The sequence below is a fragment of the Leucopleurus acutus genome (genome assembly GCF_964270905.1).
Source record: "Leucopleurus acutus genome assembly, chromosome: 8".
Lineage (NCBI taxonomy): Eukaryota > Metazoa > Chordata > Mammalia > Artiodactyla > Delphinidae > Leucopleurus > Leucopleurus acutus.
In genome coordinates, this window is record NC_139151.1 from 6,422,579 (window position 1) to 6,443,294 (window position 20,716).

The following is a 20,716-nucleotide window of genomic DNA, read 5'->3' on the forward strand; positions in this document are numbered from 1 at the left end:
TGGCATTCATGATGAAATTAAACATCAGACACTTCTTCATATCTTCTCTATAGATATGCTACAGAAGGCTCTCTGGTGAGATGCTCGTTCTTCTTGAGATACCCAAATTAACAGACTCCAGAAATGTGCAGAGATAAAATTCTAATCTGTATTCAATCTCTTGATCTTTGTTGGTCTTGGGCCAGTTACATGAGCAGCATGGTTAGACCTGAAGGGAAGCAGGTTGTCCTTTCTTTCAGGCAATGGGCATGAGAAATACCTTAAGAATTCAGTTGTGCAGGATCGTATGTGGAATTCAGGAAACCTGGCACACCTTTCTGTGAACTACTGTATCAGACCTCAGGGATTCCTTTAGATTCCCAATCACGGGTGAATCGAGTCTCCCATCCATTTTCATCGGCTACAGTGGAAAAACATTGTCTCTTCCTAGCTTCCCTTTGATGTGGAACACAAAATCTTTACTGGGCCCTTTAAAAGAGGAAGAGATTTATGTTTCTATTTCTGGTCCAAAGAAAATAAATGTGCCTTTTACATTTTCTCATAGACTGTCTCTGGTTGGAGCCTTCGAGAAAGCAGAGACTTATTTCAAGTTCCAGGAGTCAGTTTCTACACCAGGGGCTCGGAGCTCAGATGAGCCCGGTGGTGGGAACACACATAGAAGTACCTGCCTTGTGTTTGGGGCTCAGAACAGACCTTGTACAGCAGGAGACTGTTGCTGAGTTTGCAGAAGTGGGGAAGAGGCCAACCACCCATCTTCTGATGAGCAGATCAAAGGCATCACATTTCATTGTTTCGGGGAAAGGAAATGGAAAAATAAAGGGAAAGCAAATCGAAGAATGAAGGAAAAGGGGAAATCCCTCTCATATGGAGTGTCCATAGTAAGCAATGAGGAACAGTTAAACTGTGTGTTGTATGATTTATGTAGCAGAAGTCTTCCTCTTAAACTTTCTAGAAATGAAGTATATGATCTTTAGTTCATGGATGAGAAAACCAATGCCCAGAGACCTTTCCTCCAAACACACAGCTAGTTAGTCAAACTAGGAATTGAATCCAGATCTTATGATTCTTTTCATTGCTAGAAGAGTCAGTATGAAATGAAGGCTCAATCTTATGCTAAATTTCTAGACTCTTTAGGAATGCATGTGAACATACCAGATAAAATACTGTAAAGGCAACTGTTTATGGCATTAAAAGTAGGTTAAGAAAAAATGGGCTAAAATACTATGTGTAATATGATCTAGTTTATTTTTTATAAAATAAAAAATACCTATCTATATAGAAAGACTGGAAAGATATTATCCATGGAAATGTTATTACTGGATATCTCTGGAAGCGGGGGGAGGGTTATAGATAAATTTAATCTTCTGTTTTTATTTTTTCCATATTTCTCCAATTTTAAACAGTAAACATAGATTACTTTCGGATTAAAAAGGATAATAAGTACCTGGGAAAAGACAGAAGGAAGAATTGTTCTTGGAGTCAAGGTTAAAGTCCTTGAAGTTTGGTCTTGGAGAACGATTTAAGAGTAAGAACATACTTTCAATATAAATTATTTACTCTAAGCTTCCTTGAATTTTGATCACTGAGAGAGCAGACCTCTACAATCTGAACAAGTACCAGCCCTTCTGTAACTCTGACCCATCAGAGGATTTTGCCCTACTCTGAGCTAGAAGTAACAATGCTTTTTTCACTTTTACTGTTTTTGTTTCTTTTGGCCCTTTTTAGAAGTATCTGTTATCCAAACACCCAACATTTCTAAAAACTCACCTTTGAAATGCCACCAAAATAAGATAAGAAGTGGTGCACTGTATCCTGTTGTGCTCTGGTCAAGGATGAGCTGTGATGTAGGTTGCAAGAGACAGCCCTTCATTAGGTAATGAGCCAGATTCTCTCCAGTCAGAAACCTCTCCCTGGGAGCAAGGTCAGCATCTTTGCTAGTCCACACGCTTTCTGGATGGTGCAAAGATGGAGTTCAAGCTTTTGTGATTTCCTTAGCTGGCCCTTTGATAAAAAAAAATGGTGCTATAAGTAACTCATTTGTATGCTTATTGGGGAGTTAGAATACTGGATTGTACAACCAAAGTATCTCTTTCCATTCTTCATGCTCATCCCATTCCAAATTAACACTAGGATCCTGTTTCTACACACCTCTGTGCTGTGAAGAGTTTTCTGTGTCCAATAGCCATTGTTAAGAATGAGTGAGATGTTTCAGGGATTTTTTAGATCTGCAACTCTTAGAAAACAAACTAAGAGGGAAATAAAACCCGAAAGTCTAGATTCAGTCCAGCAATCACAAGTCAATTGCTTCCATCTTACTTATTCTTAAGGAAAAACAAGATGAAGGATGTATTGCGGCAACTACTCCAATGGTAAAGGAAAAGCACACCAGCTGTAGACTGAATTAACCCAGATAACAGACAGAAAGAAATCTGGTGTGAAGTGGTGACTCATTCTGTCTGTTTATACAGCCTGAGTCTTCTGGTTAATTGTCAGTTCTTCACTTCACTCTGTGCTATGTAAAAGATAAATTATTCTTGTGACATGTTTGTTTTGATTGAAAAAAAAGTTCGTGTTGAAACAGTTGTGTGATGTGTACTCTAGGGACAGAGTTGGGTGACAGAATTTGGTATCATGTTCTGTGACAACAGCAGGAGCAATGGGCAATGGGAGAAAAATTAAAGATCAAAGAACCAAAGTTAAGAAATTATGGGTAAATTGGATAGTATATAGGCAGCATTCAAATATCCATCTATCCATCTGTTCATCCACCCACCCATCCACCCATCTGCTCATTCATCCATCCATATATCCATCTGTTCATCCATCCATCCATCCGTCCACTCATTCATTCATCTCCCCATCAGATTCTCATATAGCCTTCACTTTCGATTTCTGGCAGTGGTAAGAGTTGCAGGAACAGGGTGAATGAGGTTGATGCATTTCTTGCCCCCATGATTTTACAATAAACAAAGAAGATGGACATTACACAAATAATTCCAATATAAGTTTTGCTACAAATGAGAAAGTGGTACACTGTTAAAATATATAATGAGATGACATAGTCCAGTGAGAGAAGGGAGATGCCAGTGGTCAGAGAAAGCCTCTTTGCAGAGGTAGAATTCAGGTCGAAACCAGATGTAGATGAGTGTCTGAGACATCTGGCTATTCCTAGCTTGTCTCCTTGGTCCCTGAGTTCAGGGACTGTCTTGGCTATGTTGAGGAAAAAGGGAAGTATCCAGGATAAAGATGTCCGCAGCAAACCTGGCATTTGGTTGAAACGGTGTTCCAAAAAAAGCTCAAAAACGAACCAATCTACTGCTAATCATTCATGAGCACCAGGCCAAAAGAATGAGTACGTTAACAACTGATGAATGTGGCTTTCCATAAATTTCTCAATGCCTTTATGGCTGTGGCTGACTGTGGTTACTGGACTTTTGTTCCTAAGCATGTTTTTTTTTGCGGTAGGCGGGTCTCTCACCGTTGTGGCCTCTCCTGTTGCGGAGCACAGGCTCCGGATGCGCAGGCTCAGCGGCCATGGCTCACGAACCCAGCCGCTCCGCGGCACCGGGACACGAACCCATGTGCCCTGCATCGGCAGGCGGACTCTCAACCACTGCGCCACCAGGGAAGCCCCCTAAGCATGTTTTGAAACAGCAAAATCCATGATGATTTTTGTGGTACATGGATTGCTCTTTCCTCTCCCTGGTTTACTGGCGACTGAGCTATCAACTGAATCCCCAGGCATTTGGTGTGAAAAAGAGAGAACTACTCCATCAACTGTTCAATTAACCTGAATTTTGCTCCTTCAGTACTGGTTCCTCTAGCTGCAAACCTAGACTTAGACTCACCCAAGATGCTTACTATGCAGCTGATAATGGTTCCTACAGAAAGGCTAATCATTTAGCTTCGAAGATTTATCGTGACTTTATCTATTAGCATTCTCTTAACCAAGAGATTAATTTCTCTGACTCTGTATTCTTACCTAAAAGATGATGCAGAATCCCTAAAGATCCTTCCCAGCTCATGAACTTATGGCTTCTAGAATTTTTGGTCATGATAGTTCTGTTCAGGGAAGCATATCTCGTCTGAGCAGATACTGCTGAGTTAGGCCAGGCATAGGGCACGGGAAGAGAGATGTCTAAGGCACAAAGAGAGTGGGAGGTTGGTGCTGACTTCCTGAGCACCTTGGAGAAAGCAGAGTTTGGACTGCCTTACAGAAGCCCTTACAGCCTCCCATGAAGGGGGCAGTTTAGGGCCACTTTATCCTGATAGGTCAGGAAATGTATTAAAGGGCTCAGCGTCCCTCCAAGGAAAGTTGTTTGCCTTCAATATTAACCATTCTTCCCCCCTACCCCTATATTGCCCTTTTCCCTTCCCTCTCCTCACTGGTAACCACTAGTTTGTTCTCTGTATCTGTGAGTCTACTTCTTTTTTTGCTTTATTCACTAGTTTATTGTATATTTTAGATTCCACACATGTGATATCAGACAGTGTTTGTCTATCGCTGTCTGACTTAATTCTGAGGTTAATGCCCTCCAAGTTCATCCATGTTGCTAAAAGTTCATTCTTTTTTATGGCTGAGTAGTATTCCATTGTTAGTATATACCACAGGTTCTTTATCCATTCATCTGTTGATGGACACTTAAGTTGCTTGCATACCTTAGCTATTGTAAATAGTGCTATGAACATTGGGGTGCATGTATCTTTTCAAATTAGTATCTTAGTGTTATTATGGGATTATATGAAATCATGTGTGTGAAACTTTTGAAAATTGTAAAGTGCTGTAGAATTCAAGGAATCTTTCATTCAAAAAAAAAAAAAAGAAAGAAATTGGTTTGCCTTCTAAATCAGGACTAGAAAACATGGTTGGAAGCTTCAAAGAGTAACCCTGTAGTAGTCCTGGGAAGGTGGCCCTGACTCCAAGACCGGGCTTGATCTGTAATCACTACACAGTTTCAAAGGGAAAAATGAATGTGGTCAATGTTACTTGGTGTGACCCACCAAGACCCAGCTGCCGCTGTGCTTCTAGAGACCCAGGAGGATCCCTCTCTCATCAGGCAGGTCCTCATTGCATTACTGCGTGCTGCATCAGTCTCTTTTCTCCTGATCAGCACCCCGGCACTCCAGCCAGGAGGAAAAATCAGCTTCTGGGCTTTCCTCTGAGGATTCATGGCATGTGGGGAGGATGACACTGGGCTGGAAAATAGAAGCCTTGGGTCTAGCCCTGGCCTTGCCGTTGATAATGATGGTTAGTATTTATTGAGTAAAACCTCGATGAATTCAATACTTAGCACTCACTACCCTGAGGTGTATTATCACTGTCTTCACTTTACATACGGGGAAAACAAAGACCAGAAATTTTAAATGAAATGCCCATGGTAACATAGAAGGGCTGGGATTCAAGTCGCAGCAATTTAACCTCAGAGTCTCTGCTATCACACTGTGCTCTCCTGTCATCTTAGACCAATAAAGTCACATATTTAAAAATAAAATGTGCTTCTTTCCTTCACCTGAAGGGAACAGAACAGTGTATGAAAATCAGAAAACACAGACATATAACAAGAATAAAACAAAAAAGTCTCCCATGCCACCAGAAATGACTACTTAATACTTAGGTGATTTGTGCAGATCTCAAAAAAATGATGTCATCCTGCAGGATATTTTGACCTGTCAAGCCATAACTCTGTGTACTCATCCAGTCCATATGAATGTGCGTTACGTTAAGGGAGTTTGCTGAGGGGGCACTTTATGTCATATAGGGATGTCTGCCCTTCCAGGGTCACATTCGAGTTGAGGAGATAAGCCAGGAAAGACATGAGAGGGAGAGATGAACACTTCCATAGCACAGTGTGACAACATATGAGCAAGATGATCTCTGCATGAAAAAGTGCAGAAGAGAAGGCTGGGGTGTCAGGGAGACACAGAGGAAAAAACACTTGAGCTGGAACTGATGAGATATGATGAAGCATTAAGACTTGGTTGCTGAAATGAATGAGGTCACTCAGATGGGGCCAACGTAGAAAGTTGACCCCAGTAAATGCACTGCCAAGTGTTTGATAGCAAGTTGCAGGAAAATACATATAATGTGTATTTTATACACGGAAACCATACAGGAAAAAGGTCTAGGGGGCTGCACATCCAATTGTAAACAATAGTTAACCTTTCCATGTGAGATTGGGTGAAAGGGGGCAGGGATGGTGAGTTCCAGTTTTTAATTCAACCTCTTCCGTATTGTTTGAATAAGCTAGGACCACATATTAATTTTGTGATTAAAAACTGAGATTTAAAAATGACTTGGTAGGAGTTCGATTGGCAGAGGGAAAAAGTAAAGGTATTTGACGGAGGAGGGAACGGGGGCAGAGTGACAAATACACAGAGAAAGGAATAGAGTCCAAGAAGGAGGTGACTAGAGATGGGTTTTCAGTGGGCTGTAGTGTATCATACAACCATCCACTCTGGCTCTCTGTGAATCTGGAATCTAAAGGATGCTTGGAACTTTGTGAATTTATGGCATCTAAAGGATGCTCGGTGGGTCCAAGAGAATGAGTTTGGTGCCTCACGTTCCACAAGCTTTATCGAAGCTACTTTGCAGGATGTCCATCTGGGGTCCTACCCCAGCTCCAAATGTCAAATACCTCATCGAGTGCTAGGAAACAACAGAAAGCTGGTTCGAGCCCTGTTGAAGTGGCCCCACCCTGCAGGGGTGCGGAGTGCTGGGAGGACCCTGCCGAGAAGCCCAGCCTCTCCACAGGCTCCCTGGCGCACAGAAAGACCCACACCTGGGGGCCAGATGTGCATGTACCCGTACGTGTGCCACAGCTGATTCGTCTGTGGCGCAAGACAAAGACTTGGCTTCTGATTACGGAAAGGAGATAGATTCATTACAAAGTGCAGGATAAGAAGTTTCAGAGCTGGAGCGCGAATAGACAAGGGTTCTCCGCTCTTTGCTTTCCTTTCATCTTATAGTCTGCGGCCTCTTCCATATTTGATGGCGATTGCATTTGTAAAGGTATCTGGATTTTACCCCTACTCAGTCTTTGTAATTTGTTTAGGTACTGCTTCCCTGTGTACATGGAGTCTTCTGAAGCATCAGAAGTTTTTTCCAAGGGAGATGGAAAGAAAGAAGAGATAATATGTGAATGCAATAAAGGGAGATGTCGTTTTGTTTCTCATTACATTGAAAACCATCGTTCAGTTCAGACCTACCTCTTTTTGTGCGTTGACAGTGGTGTAGAGAATCATTGTATATGACGTGTACAAGTGGTTATATTTAAAATAGATAACCAACAATATAGCATAGTATATAGCATAGGGAATATGCTATATGCTAAGCAATATAGCATAGGGAACTCTGTTCAATATTCTGTAATAACCTAAATGGGAAAAGAACTTGAAAAAGAATAGATACTTGTATATGTAGAACTGAATCACTTTGCTGTACACGTGAAACTAACACAACATTGTTCGTCAACTATGCTCCAATATAAAATTTTAAAAAAAGAATCATTGTAGATCGTTGTGAAGGGCATTCCTGCATTTTGGGGGTTGGGGTGGGAGGGAGGGAAGGTTGATGGTGGAAGGGCTGAGCATCCTGGCAAGGCTAAGATTCTGGGAATTCAATTCCACATTTTTCCTCTTAGGAGATACTAACTTGCAATGCAGCTTGCTATGCTGAGAAAAGAAAAAAGAGTTCTTCACAGTAAAAACAGCAAAGAGCTTGGTGGTAATTATTCTACATTCATTCAGGCCCTATTCCAACTGGGTCTAAATGGTATTGAAACTACCATCCTTTAGGCTGGGCTATGAAGATGCTCTTTCAGGTAAGTAAATAATTCTTTAAAAAAAATATTTTATTGACGTATAGTTGATTTACAATGTTGTGTTAATTTCTGCTGTACAGCAAAGTGATTCACTTCTACATATACATGTATCTGTTCTTTTTCAAGTTCCACAGGTATACATGTCCCTGAGGTCACGGGGCTTTAATTATTTTTCTTGAAGATCTTAAACTATAGAGTCATCTCAACTGAGGTCCTTCTCCATAGAATGTAATATAGCAGAGCATGGAAAAGAACAACCAATATTGCCTTTCCAGTTTACTGTTTCGATAGTCATCCAATTATACAGTGATTACAACAACCTCATGTGGTTGGGCTGGTGTTATTAGCCCCTGTTTGATGGATGACAGAGCTGAGGGCTCTGTGAGGTGGAGGGAGAACCTGTGCTCCTCCTGTGAGTTCAGACCTTTTTCTTTTCTTCTTTTTTTAAACAGAGGCCATTTCAGGTCTTGTTGCCACATGGTGGCTTTTTTTTTTTTTTTTTTTTTTGGCTGCATGGCATTAGGGATCTTAATTTCCCAACCAGGGGTGGAACCTGTGCCCCGCTCCCACCCCTGCACCCCTCGCCCGCAGTGGAAGTACGGGGTCTTAACCACTGGACAGCCAGGGAAGTCCCAATACCCTCTTCTTTTGAGGATCACTTACCTTTACCTTTGCCCTGTACCATTCACGTGGAGGAGAAAGCCTTTTCTCTGCGGATGGTCGACTTAACCCTAATGCTATACATATTTCCTTCAGAAAAGTATATTTATATTTTTTCTTTGGTAAAATATACATAACTTAAAATTTACCATTTAACCATTTTAAGTGTACAGTTCAGTGGCATTAAGTAACTGTCACCACCACCCAGATCCAGAGCATTTTCATCATCTTGAACTGAAACTCTGTTTCCATTAAACCCTAACTCCCCAATCCCCATTCCCTTCAGAGCCTGGTAACCTCTATTGTATTTTCTGTCTTTATGAATTTGATTATTTTAGATGGCTCATATAAGTGGAATCATACAACATTTGTCCTTTCACATCTGGCTTATTTCATTTTGCATGTTACCCTCCAGGTTCATCCATGTCGTACCAGGTATCAGAATTGCATTCCTTTTTGAGGCTGAATAATATTCCATTGCTTGTATAGACCACATTTTGTTTATCCATTCATCTGTTGATGGACGTTTGGGTTGTTTCCACATTTTGGCTGTTGTGAATAATCTTGCTATGAACAAACATCTGTTCGAGTCCCTGCTTTCGATTCTTTTGGGTATACACCTAGAAGTGGATTCTGGATTCCACGGTAATTCTATGTTTAATTTTATAAGGAATCATTTTACTGTTTTCCATAGTAACTACACTATTTTACATTCTCATCAGCAATGAACAAGTGTTCCAATTTCTCCACATTGTCACCCACACTTGTTATTTATTTTATTACTTTTTTGATACACACCATCCTCATGAGTGTGAAATGGTATTTCATCGTGGTTTTGATTTGCACTTCCCTAATGGTTAGTGATGTTGACAAGCTCTTCATGTGCTTATTGGCCATTTGTATATCTTTGGAGAAATATCTAATCAAGTCCTTTGCTCATTTTTTTTCATCTATTTGAAATCCCGATATTTAATTTTATTTTTTTAATTAAATTTTTTTTTCCTTTGCTCATTTTTTAATGGAGTTATTTGTTGTTGTCGATGAGTTGTAAGAGGTCCTTATATATCCTGTAATCTATTGTAAGGGATTTGAAATTTTTTTCCCATTCTGTGGGTTGCCTTTTCACTTTATTAATAGTGTTTTTGGTGTACAAAAGTTTTTAATTTTGATGAAGTCCAACTTATCTATTATTTCCTTTTTTTTGTCTGTGCTGTTGGTGTGATTCCAATAAATCATCGCCAAACCCAATGTCCTGAAGTTTCCATCTATGTTTTTTTTTATGAATTTTATAGTTTTAGCTCTTACGTTTAGGTCTTTAATTCATTTTGAGTTAATTTTTGTATAGGGGTAAGTTAAGGGTCCCTCTTCATTCTTTTGTGTGTAGATATTCATCTAATGCTCTATTTTCGAAGATACTGTTTAAAACAAAACTTGCTGCTTTCCTGGGCTTTCTCTAGGCCCTCTCAGCAGGGGTGTGGTTTATTTTACACTCTTCAGATTTCTAGCTATGCTCTCGGCCACCATGGTAGGTTGGCCCTAAGGTTCTAAAGGGTTTTTGTCTCTGTGAATTCTGTGTAGACAATGCCAGACTCCAGATCTCTGCAATGATTACACTATACACCCATGTAAGCCAAGAATCCGGGTCTTCTCTACGTTGCTTTTTTTTTTTTAACTCTCTTGCAAACAGAGTGAATACAATTATAATTGGTTGTGATTGGTTTAATTGCCCATGGACTTTTTAAATGGGGTGGTGTGCTGGAGCTGACCGGGCTGCAGGGGACAGTCTGAAGCTTCTGTAGCTCTCTTCACAGATTCTTTCATAGCATGTATTACCTTTGATCGAGATGGTTGATTTCTGTGTCTGTCTTCCCACTCCAGTGTGGACTTGTCATTTCCCCCAGTGCCTGGCACAGACATTTATTAAACAAAACTGAACCAATAGCGCTATCTCTTCCTTTTCTCTAAGACTTTTAATGGGCAAAGGCAGAAGATGAGCCGTAAAATCTTGTTTTCATGACAACACCGTCTTCACTGCATTGCTACCTTTGTACAATGAAGGGTGAGGATGATGTTGCGCTGAAGGACACTTACTATATTTTCACAGTTTTTCAAAGTTGAGCATCTGTGTCTTCATTAGAAAGGGAAAGGAGTCAACCATGGCACATTTTAACTCCCATCCATTGCTCAAAGTAAATGGAAACTTTTAGGATAAAAGCCTTAAATTACAAAGCCAAATACTGACTTTCCAAAAACAAAAATTCTGTAATGAAATAATCCTATTCAGAGAAATGATATTATACTGTAATATTCTTACCACGGTTCTGAACATGTGGATATAAAGTGCTGTATATTTTCACCTAGAACAAGATTTTCACATTGTTTATATTTTCTCTAAGTGAGGAATATATGAATATTTCTGCCCTTTTATTCCTGCACCATGGACTAGGAATCAGAGTCACTACAACTAATTTTAGAGATCACCTAAAGCCAGACTTAATTTTCAGAATCCTCAGCTCTCATTTTTGTTGTTGTTGTTTTTTTTTTTTTGTTTTGTTTTTTTGCGGTACGCGGGCCTCTCACTGTTGTGGCCTCTCCCGTTGCGGAGCACAGGCTCCGGACGCGCAGGCTCAGCGGCCATGTCTCACGGGCCCAGCCACTCCGCGGCATGTGGGATCTTCCCGGACCGGGGCACGAACCCGTGTCCCCTGCATCATCAGGCGGACTCTCAACCACTGCGCCACCAGGGAAGCCCCCCAGCTCTCATTTTGAGAGAGTTAATTCTTCCTGAGAATTAAGTTTTTTCCTTAGGAAACATCACACTTCACATCACGTTATTGTTTTTAGAGATAAGCCAGGTTACTAGAGATAAGCCCAGCAGGTGATGGGGTGGTAGACAGTCTGCTCTCTGAGTCTTTCCTGCCCTGAGGCTATAGCCCTCTCCCGACCCCTGACCTAGGTTAAATGAGGGCTCGGAGGAGAAGGTCAAGAAATGTGAGTCATGAATATTCAAATATTCAGTAGAGGGTAAATCTAAAGCAATGGCAAAGGCTGAAACACAAGTTATCCCACTGAGGGAATTCTCTTTTGCTCATCTCCCTCCTGGCTACTTTCGGTGGCTGAGTTACATTTAACAGAAGGGTAATTTCAATGATATAAATTAAGGTTGTGATCCGGTGTTACCTTAACCGGTAACTGATTTGCTTTTCCATCTAGACCACAGAGCCTGTCCTAGTGGCTGCCTCCATGGAGTCAGGGGCCAGTGGAACACTGCCTTTTTTCCAGCTTTTCTGGGCTTGACCACACCCCCTAATTTAAGGAGGCAGCTCTATTAGAAACATTATGGTCTTTGCATCCTCTTTAGCCTCCGAGCAGAGGATTCCCGCAGGTAGTTGGAAAGAGACCACAGACATTGAGGGAAGCTCACTCAGGACCTATTCTTCACCCAGTTTCTCCGGCAAAGTGGTAAGTGGGGTGTGAGTTTCTGCCTAAAACTTTGCAGTCCGTTTTCCTTTTCCTTTTTTTTTTTTTTCCATTTGGTGGAATTAACCGGTAAACTGATGGGGACTTTCAGGATACAAGCGGCTTTCTCTTTTCACATTTTTCTGTATTTTCAATTCAATTGTTTAATAACCATTTTCAAAAATACTTCCTAACCTTGTTAGAGTAGTCTGAAATCAAGACCTTTTCTCTCCCTTCCCTGTTTTGTAAGAGCAAAAGCATATGCACGTTTTAGGCACTCGCCGAGCACTTGTCAGAAACTGAATTTTCTTCACATATTGGAGCACTTCCAAAGAAATAAAGCTGTAGTTAAATGTTGACATTTCTTTCCTTTCTTCTCTTACACTCCTAGTGAGCCATTGTTTTACTTTTAAATTTTTATTTTAACCTCAGTAGCTTAATTAATTGCCCTTATTTTGAGGAAATTGCTACGGATTTGAGGTCAAACTAGCCTTTTTGGTGTTTTTCCCTGTCCTGTGACTCACAGTTTTCCAAGGGACTGTACTTTTCCCTTGGGACTTGTACCTGAGGCAGGGGGATTCTGAAAGTCAAGGAGGGTAATTTTTACCTCCACCACAGAGCTTGAATCCTTGGGCAGCACTATGGACAAGCAGGGGGTGTGGAGGGCCGCTCTCCTCCATGGGTTATTTTATATCTGGCAATCTCACTTTGTTGGGGGCTTTTCCTCTACTATTAAAGCATCTCTGTTACCCCCTTTTAAAGTTGCATTTCATGTAGGCGAACTATTCAGAAGATGCTGGGTTACCAAGATCAAGGCATTCGATTGCAGGTTTTCCTTATTACCTTTTTGGGTAAGATTTTTTTTTTTGCAAATCACAAGGCCATTTTCCCTCCTACTTCATACCATTACCGTGCAACTGAAAAGAGAGATATTTGTTAAACAACAGGAAATCCAGGTTCTAAAAACGGTAACTCTGATAGCTCCATTTCATCTGTAAAATGCCTGGCGCTCTGACTCTTTCAACAACTATGGTTCTGGATGGCAGCACCTGCCTTCTTTTTATCTAAAGAGAAACCCCTTTGCTTCTGCAGGCGTGGGCCGGGCAGGGAGGGCGCTGGGTGGCCACTATCACTGTGGAGATTCTTCCTTACGTCTTGTTTCTGAAGGGAGGGGAGGGAGAGCTAATGAGTTAATGTCTGCAAAGTGCTTTGAAGATGAAAAGACCTTTTCATGTGTTCTACATTGTAGTTATTAATATTAATATTTGAAGAAGCGTGCTGCTTCTAATTGTAAATCAACATCCTTGCCAACTCAGTAGTGAAAAAACAAACAGTGCAGGCAGCCAGGCAGCCTCTTCCGTCCTGGTTCTGCCGCTGAGGATGTACGTGGGAAGCTGAGGGCCTGACTACAGAAAGGGCATCTTTGCCTTACCGGCTCCTTACACCGAGGTGCTAGTTTGTTAGAGGTGCGAAGAGGTCCAAGAGTAGAGCCTAGGGGAGGGTGGGTAACAGGGTGTAACCCTTCAACATGAGTCGGCTGTGACCTTGGAGAATGGGTTGACAGCATGGATCTGGGCCAGTTCCCTGCCTCAGATGATAATGGAGTTCAAAGAAGATGAGGGTCAGAACTGGCACCAGCTCTGGCTTTGGAGTCAGGAAAGTAGAGTGTGCTTGGGTTCTGTTAGAGACTGGCTTTGGAACTGAGAACAAGTTATTATTTTTATTTTTTTATTTGTTCGGTACGGGCCTCTCACTGCTGTGGCCTCTCCCGCTGCGGAGCACAGGCTCCGGACGCTCAGGCTCAGCGGCCATGGCTCACGGGCCCAGCCACTCCGCGGCATGTGGGATCCTCCCGGACCAGGGCACGAACCCGCGTCCCCTGCATCGGCAGGTGGACTCTCAACCACTACGCCACCAGGGAAGCCCAGAACAAGTTATCTGACGTGACTGTGCCTTATTTTCTTCATCTCTGAAATGTGAATAATGATTTGTGCTCCACCTATCTCATGAAGATGAGAGAATAGTTGTAAATAGCATAGAGCTTTGAAGAATAAGAATACTGCCAATAAGGTTGAGGGACGGTCTGAAGTAACATTGTAACAAATTGGGTGTGTGGGTGCAGGTGCCCAGGGAGGGTGAGTTGGAGGGCAAACAAATGCTCTGGAAACAAGCAGTTGCCACAGCCGTTTCCCTTGTTGATTGCCTCAAAGTGTTTGCTTGATTTCTTGCTGATTAAAGTTTGCCATTCCTCATGGTTTTATTGATTGGTGATCAGATCTGTTTTCCATAGCAATGTTCCTTCTCTAATTACCCACTCAAAACTCCCACTTCTGCATCAAGCAGCAGAAGGGAGCTGGAGCATCCTTTCTCCCTCCCCCCTTCCCTCCTCTCCCTCCTCTCCCTCCTCTCCCCCCTTCCCTCCTCTCCCCCCTTCCCTCCTCTCCCTCCTCTCCCTCCTCTGTCTCTCTCTTTCCTTCTTTATGGGAATTAAAATGTACTTAGTATTTGAGCAAAATAAATGTGGTGAACAGCAAGTTAGTGGCATTTGAGGGGAATCCTGTGAGGTCTTGCAATCCTGGGCCAACTTAGGTATGAAGACAACTCATTCTTTTGCCCTTCATCTTCTTTGTCCCTGCTCTACTGAAAATGTAGCTTTAGGGAACTCAAACTTTTTAATCTAGATGATTCTCTGGATATAATACCTGGTCTTCTCCACTCCACCCAAGGAAGGACACTCATCCCCGAAGTTTACTGAGCACTTGGTATGTTTCAGGGCCCTTGGTGCTTTGCATGGGTTCCTTCTTTAATCTACAATGAAGTCTGTGAGGTGGGCTGTCTTGTTATTCCCATCTAGCAGATGAGGACTCCGAGGTTTGGTACCATGAACGACTTGGTTGGTGGTGGGACCTGATTAGAAGCAAAGGCATGTGAGTTCAGAGCTGTGGCTGGAGTCATATCTCATAGGAACCTCAGTAGCTTTGAGGCACTTACACAAATTTAGGCTAAATTTTTCTGCTTAGAGTGATGGTTTGCTTATCTGGGAGAATACTGTGGCTTAGGCCAATTTTCCAAAGGGGAATCTGTGGATTAATGATTCATTGTTAGAAAGACACAGACTCTGAAGAAAGGCTACAAGGTCAGGTTGACGGGATCAGCAAATCTATCCCTCAATGGGACAGATATTGATTGAATTTCTCCCTCGTGCCCAGCCTCGTGGGGCGCTGTGACAGACACAGAAGGAGAAATATATGTTTCATTTTAAAAAAGAATCAACATAATTTATTTTAGGAGGCAAGATGTTACCTGAAAAGAGATTAAAAATAAAAGATAATTGTTAAGTGATGTGACGCAGTCTGTGAATGCTTTGGGAGAGCAGATGGAAAAGAAAAAGTTACTTAGGGCAGTGAGGGAAGGATACTTTTTGATCAATTTTGATTCTCGGAGAAGAGGGTAGATTCCATATTCCTGCTGACCCCGTGCTGGTGTGCTACATCCAGAAAACAGAGGGGACAGTTTGGACAGTACTTACTAGAATGAAGTCAAGCAGCAAACTTTTAGTGAAGATGTCAAGAAAATATTCTCAATGAGGGAAATGCAATCTGTATTTTCAAGAGATGTGGGAAAGTAGAAACTCCCAGGGTTTTAGTCTTTTGTGCATTTTTAAACTGTGTTAACTTTTCATTTTGAAATAATTTGAGGTGCATAATGAGTTGCAAAACATAGTACAAAGAATTTCCAAAAGATTTAAGTCCCTTAAAATTGTGGTGCCCTCCAGTGATCCTTAATCCAAAAGGTCTCCTCTCGGTAGGGGAAGAGCAGCGATGCCAGTTTCTTGACATAAGAGGTGAAATAACTCAAACCCTGGCTTCTTAGGAAAGGCAGGAAGTCTTGTCAGATGCAGCCATTACCTGGCACGTGGCTTGAGAGGTGGGCACGGGTGCTGAGCTGCACATTCTCCCTGGCTGGGCTTGTGTCGCAGCTAAGATAAAAATCAAACCTCTGCTCAGCGTGTGGCCCGGATTCTTCTTGCCTGTTCCTCGGTGGCCTCTGCCATCCAAACACCTTGTTATAACCACTCATGAATTTAACCAAGTGAGTCCAGACGCTGCCTCGCTACTCAAAATGAGCATGTCCGGGTATCCTGTTGGAAGTGCAGACCGTCAGGCTGGCTGTATCTCAGACCTGCTGGGTCAGTCTCTGCCTTGTAACCTGATTCTCAGGTGATTCCTACATGATTCCTATGCAAATCAGTTTGGGAAGCACCGTTCTAAAGAAAAAGCAGAAAAAAAAACAAAACAAATTTAAACAAAACCCAACAAACAAATCCTCTCGCAATATTTTCCGTTGCAGCTTATAACTTCCTTACATTTATATCTAGTTGCCAAAGTGTTACTCCACGGAAGATTCACATTTCTATCAAAAAGATATCGGTTTATCTCAGGAAGCTGCAATACTTCCCCATATGTGCTACACAATCTTTCAATGAGTTTGCTCCTCACTGTAAGAAGAATGCTTACTTCTTGGTTTTAGGCATAACAATGGTACAAACAGACTGCCATTCAATAGAAATTGTGGCGCTTTTCTCCTGTGAATTTCTTGATTAGGCTACTCAACCTATGATTATGGAAGGGAATCCTTTTTTGATTATTTAAATGCAAGTCTTTTAGAAAAAGAGGTAAGGGATATAGGCTATCTGGGTTCTGGCTCTAATATCTGAATAAATAACCTCTGCCACTTTGGGCAGTAAAATAATAATAAATAAAACCCACTATTACTGTTAATTAGTCAATGCTTACTAATGCCAGGCACTGTGATAAAATAGCAACAATAATAATAATAACCATTATTTATTGACCATTTTATCATGTATAAAGTAATATGCAAGGGTTTTTTTTTTCTATAACCCTCCTCAATAATTCTGAAAGGGTTGGTATCATTATCTCCATTTTACAGTTGAGGAAATTAAGACTTTGTGAGATAAAGAAATTTGCCCATGACCCACACTCAGTAAGGAACTCCCGGTCAATGCATAGTCTGTTACCTGGAGTTCTTTATCATTCTGCTAAACACTTAACCTCTCTGGGCTCAGTTAACACATATATATGGAATCTAAGGAAAAAAAAAAAAAGGTCATGAAGAACCTAGGGGTAAGACGGGAATAAAGACACAGACCTACTAGAGAATGGACTTGAGGACATGGGGAGGGGGAAGGGTAAGCTGTGACGAAGCGAGAGAGTGGCATGGACATATATACACTACCAAATGTAAAATAGATAGCTAGTGGGAAGCAGCCGCATGGCACAGGGAGATCAGCTCGGTGCTTTGTGACCACCTAGAGGGGTGGGATAGGGAGGGTGGGAGGGAGGGAGATGCAAGAGGGAAGACATATGGGAACATATGCATATGTATAACTGATTCACTTTGTTATAAAGCAGAAACTAACACACCATTGTAAAGCAATTATACTCCAATAAAGATGTTAAAAAAAGAAAAAAAGAGAATGGGCAGATTTCATGAGATTTTTCCAATTCCCAAATTCATTGACTTTACAAAATCCCTCTTTATATAAGTATGCCAGGAAGCTGTTTAGCAGTATGCTGGGAAATTTGAAACTTACAGTTTGGGCAATAGAACAAATGAAACCTCACTGTGAAAAATGACCATCAGACATAGTGCAAGAAGTTGCTCGCTGGATTTGAGAGAGTTCAGGCAGCTGGTGTGCTTTAGTTCAATGTTAAAGGGCATTATTAAAACTCTCCTGGCACCATTCATTCTCTCAATAGCTATCTCTATATTTAGGGCATCTCTCAGTTTTGTGGAGAGCTTCTTAAGACCCAGAACCATATCTAAATTCTAGATTATATCTGACATAACTCCACACACTGTGAGTTGAAAAGTAACTCTTTAAACTTCTAGGCTCCTGAAGGATTTCTTTGGCAGCCACCATGGGGTAAGTGTTGACATTTAGCTTGCAGGTCTTCTCTGGGTTCGACGTGGCCAAGAGTCTCATATACCATGACCTCTGCTATAGCCACCCTCGTGAAGCCAAGATGCTTCACATCATTCCTCCAGCTTGCTCTTTTTTGTTTCTAGTTTCTTAGTAAGAAAACAATTCCAATTTTTTATACTACAACTTTAATTTTATTAATGTATTATTGTTAATTTTACTATTAGCATTATTATTACTATTTAAAACTCAAGCAATCATGCTTTTATATCTATACTACAAAAGCCCAAGCTTTTGGTATGGTAATCTGCCCTAAAGTATCTTTCAATTTCATCTCCCGTTTTCCCCACAATCTATTTGCTTATTGGATTATTCCCTGTTCTCTAATCTACTGTTTTCTCGCTTCTGAATCTTTGTGCATACCTCTAGCTACCCATTTTTCAAGGCCCGTTTCAGCGCCACCTTCTCTTGAAGTTTTCCCTTAGCATCCTTCCGTAAGTCATTTCTTCATCTTTTATGTACCCATAAGACATTACCTACACCAGGGTTTCTCAAACTCTAATGTGCGTATGAACCACGTGGAGTGGAACCTGAGCTCTGTAGTTCTACCAGCTCCCAAGTGCTGTCCGTGCTGCTGGTCTGCGAGGACCCCACTGTTGAGTAGCAAGGTCATCATTTTTCTCATCTCATCAACTAGAAAAATAACTATGTAAAGAAAAAAAGTGAGTTATTCTCACTTTTGGAATTACCATAGCACCTAATACAGGGCTGAGCAGCTCTTCAATACCAGCTAGCTAGATGAAAATCCCAATTTTTTATTTAGTTATTTGTGGAGTGTCTACTATGTGCGTGGCCCTGGAGTACGTCTGAAGGACAATGGTGGTTATTTGCTGAATTTCATGGTTCGATAGAGGATCTGAGGAACGGCATCTGAAGACAAGGCTGTGGCCACTTCTACAGTCAAAAAGCTGATTGAACGTTACCTTTAGTTTTCCAAAAGATGTTCCCACATTAGAAAGAACAGAGCATTAGTTTCTGAAAAGTTTCAGAGACTAGGATTGACATGGTGCTCATAAAATTCCTGGACAGGTTTTAATGTATTCCCTTGATGTTTATGACAGATAGCACCATTCTGCCCAGCGTTGACAGCTCCATTCCAGCATAGCGACGAAGAGGGATTTGTTTCCAGGAGGAGGAAACATAAAATAGTCTACGAGGCACTCTTATCCCCTGATTGTTATGGTTCAGCATTTTAAAACCATCTTATATTCTTTGTCTCTTTCAGGAGATATTAGTGAGTGACTCGTAATATTACAATAGCAAGAGTCCATTTTTAGTATTCTAAGAAAGGTTAGTTGAGCTCTGTCAATTCATAGAGAACCTGAAAGCGTTATGCTTAATTAGGAGATGAGAGTTTTCAGAGAAATAGGAGATGGACATGAATCATTTTCAAGCCTCTATTCAAGTAAGAGTTGGGGGATTGTTAGCAGTAAAGGCGGGGAGAAACAAGACTGACGCGTTCACTAATCTGTGAGCTGATGCCTCATGAACTTAGTGAAAGAGTTGGTGGATTGAGTTTAAGACCCAGAAGCCGATAGCACATGGATCAGAACATGGCCTCTATGGGTGGGTGCCGGCTCCTTGAAATAAGAAGGAATGTTTATTACGGTCGTGTTGGAATAGTCAAGAAAATGAGGTTCTTACAGAGTTAGGAATGAGAGAGAGAAACCATCTTCAATTCTGTTTACCAATTTATTTTCTACTTATGGTAACCGCAGAGTTTCCTTGGGGGAGTGAGGATTGTTCAGCTATCTAAAGCTGCTTACATTTGAGTTCTTGGAGAACAGGACTCGGTAGCTTTTGTTACACTGCCAGATCAAGGGAGAGATCTAAAATGATTTGCAAACTACAAATGGACTACTCGAGAGAATTAGAAAGAAGATACTGGAAGACAATAGACTCATCAATGGGGTATGTCTGTTAGTTTAGAGAAAAGTATGATCGTGCTTGCAGTTAACATTAAAGAAATCTAACCTTGGGGTTGCATACGGACACATGTCATCACAGGTGATGTCCGTTTTTTTTGTCCCAGAGATATCTTCACTGTCTTGGATAAACTCAAGCACTGAGACATAACTCTTCACGTACTAACTCTTCACGTGCAGGTCTTTCCTTCATTTAGTCAACAGGAGTATTGCGCGTCTATGGTGCACCAGCTAAAGGCACACAGTCCCTACTCTCTAGCAGCTCATGACGCAGGAGCAGAAACTGAGATGCAGGAAGTACACTGAACTTTGGTCGGTACCTTGTGAAAGTGAATCCCATGCTGGAGGACCGAGAATGTCTATCTAACTGACAAGAAGTTTTAGGGAAAGCTCCCTGAAAGAGGTAACACTCAGTCTGAGTCTTTAAAAACAGATTTACCTGTCATTTGGAAAGAAGAAATTCAAACTCTTTCCATTGCACATGAAAGGTGTTGCCTCGGTGACGTGGGTGGCACTGTTGTCTTCAGTTTGGCAAAGGTGCTGTCATTCGGAGAAAGTGTCCTTTGAATGGCTAGTCCTATTGGAAACCGAATTCTTTTTCTCCTGCATTCCAGTCCAACTTGCAAAGAGGAAAAAAATGCATCATCTGTATTTTCTGTGACAGCTTTATTGCACTTTTGTATTCCCTGCGTGCAGGCTTCATATGTTATAGCCATAATTCTTGACCTACAGGCTAACACAAAGGTGAGAGGGCAAGGTCAATTTTAAATCACAATGGGTTTGTTGGTGGCACTATAATTCTGGCTTCTCTCTCATGGAAGGAAGTTTGTCAATATGTATTCAAA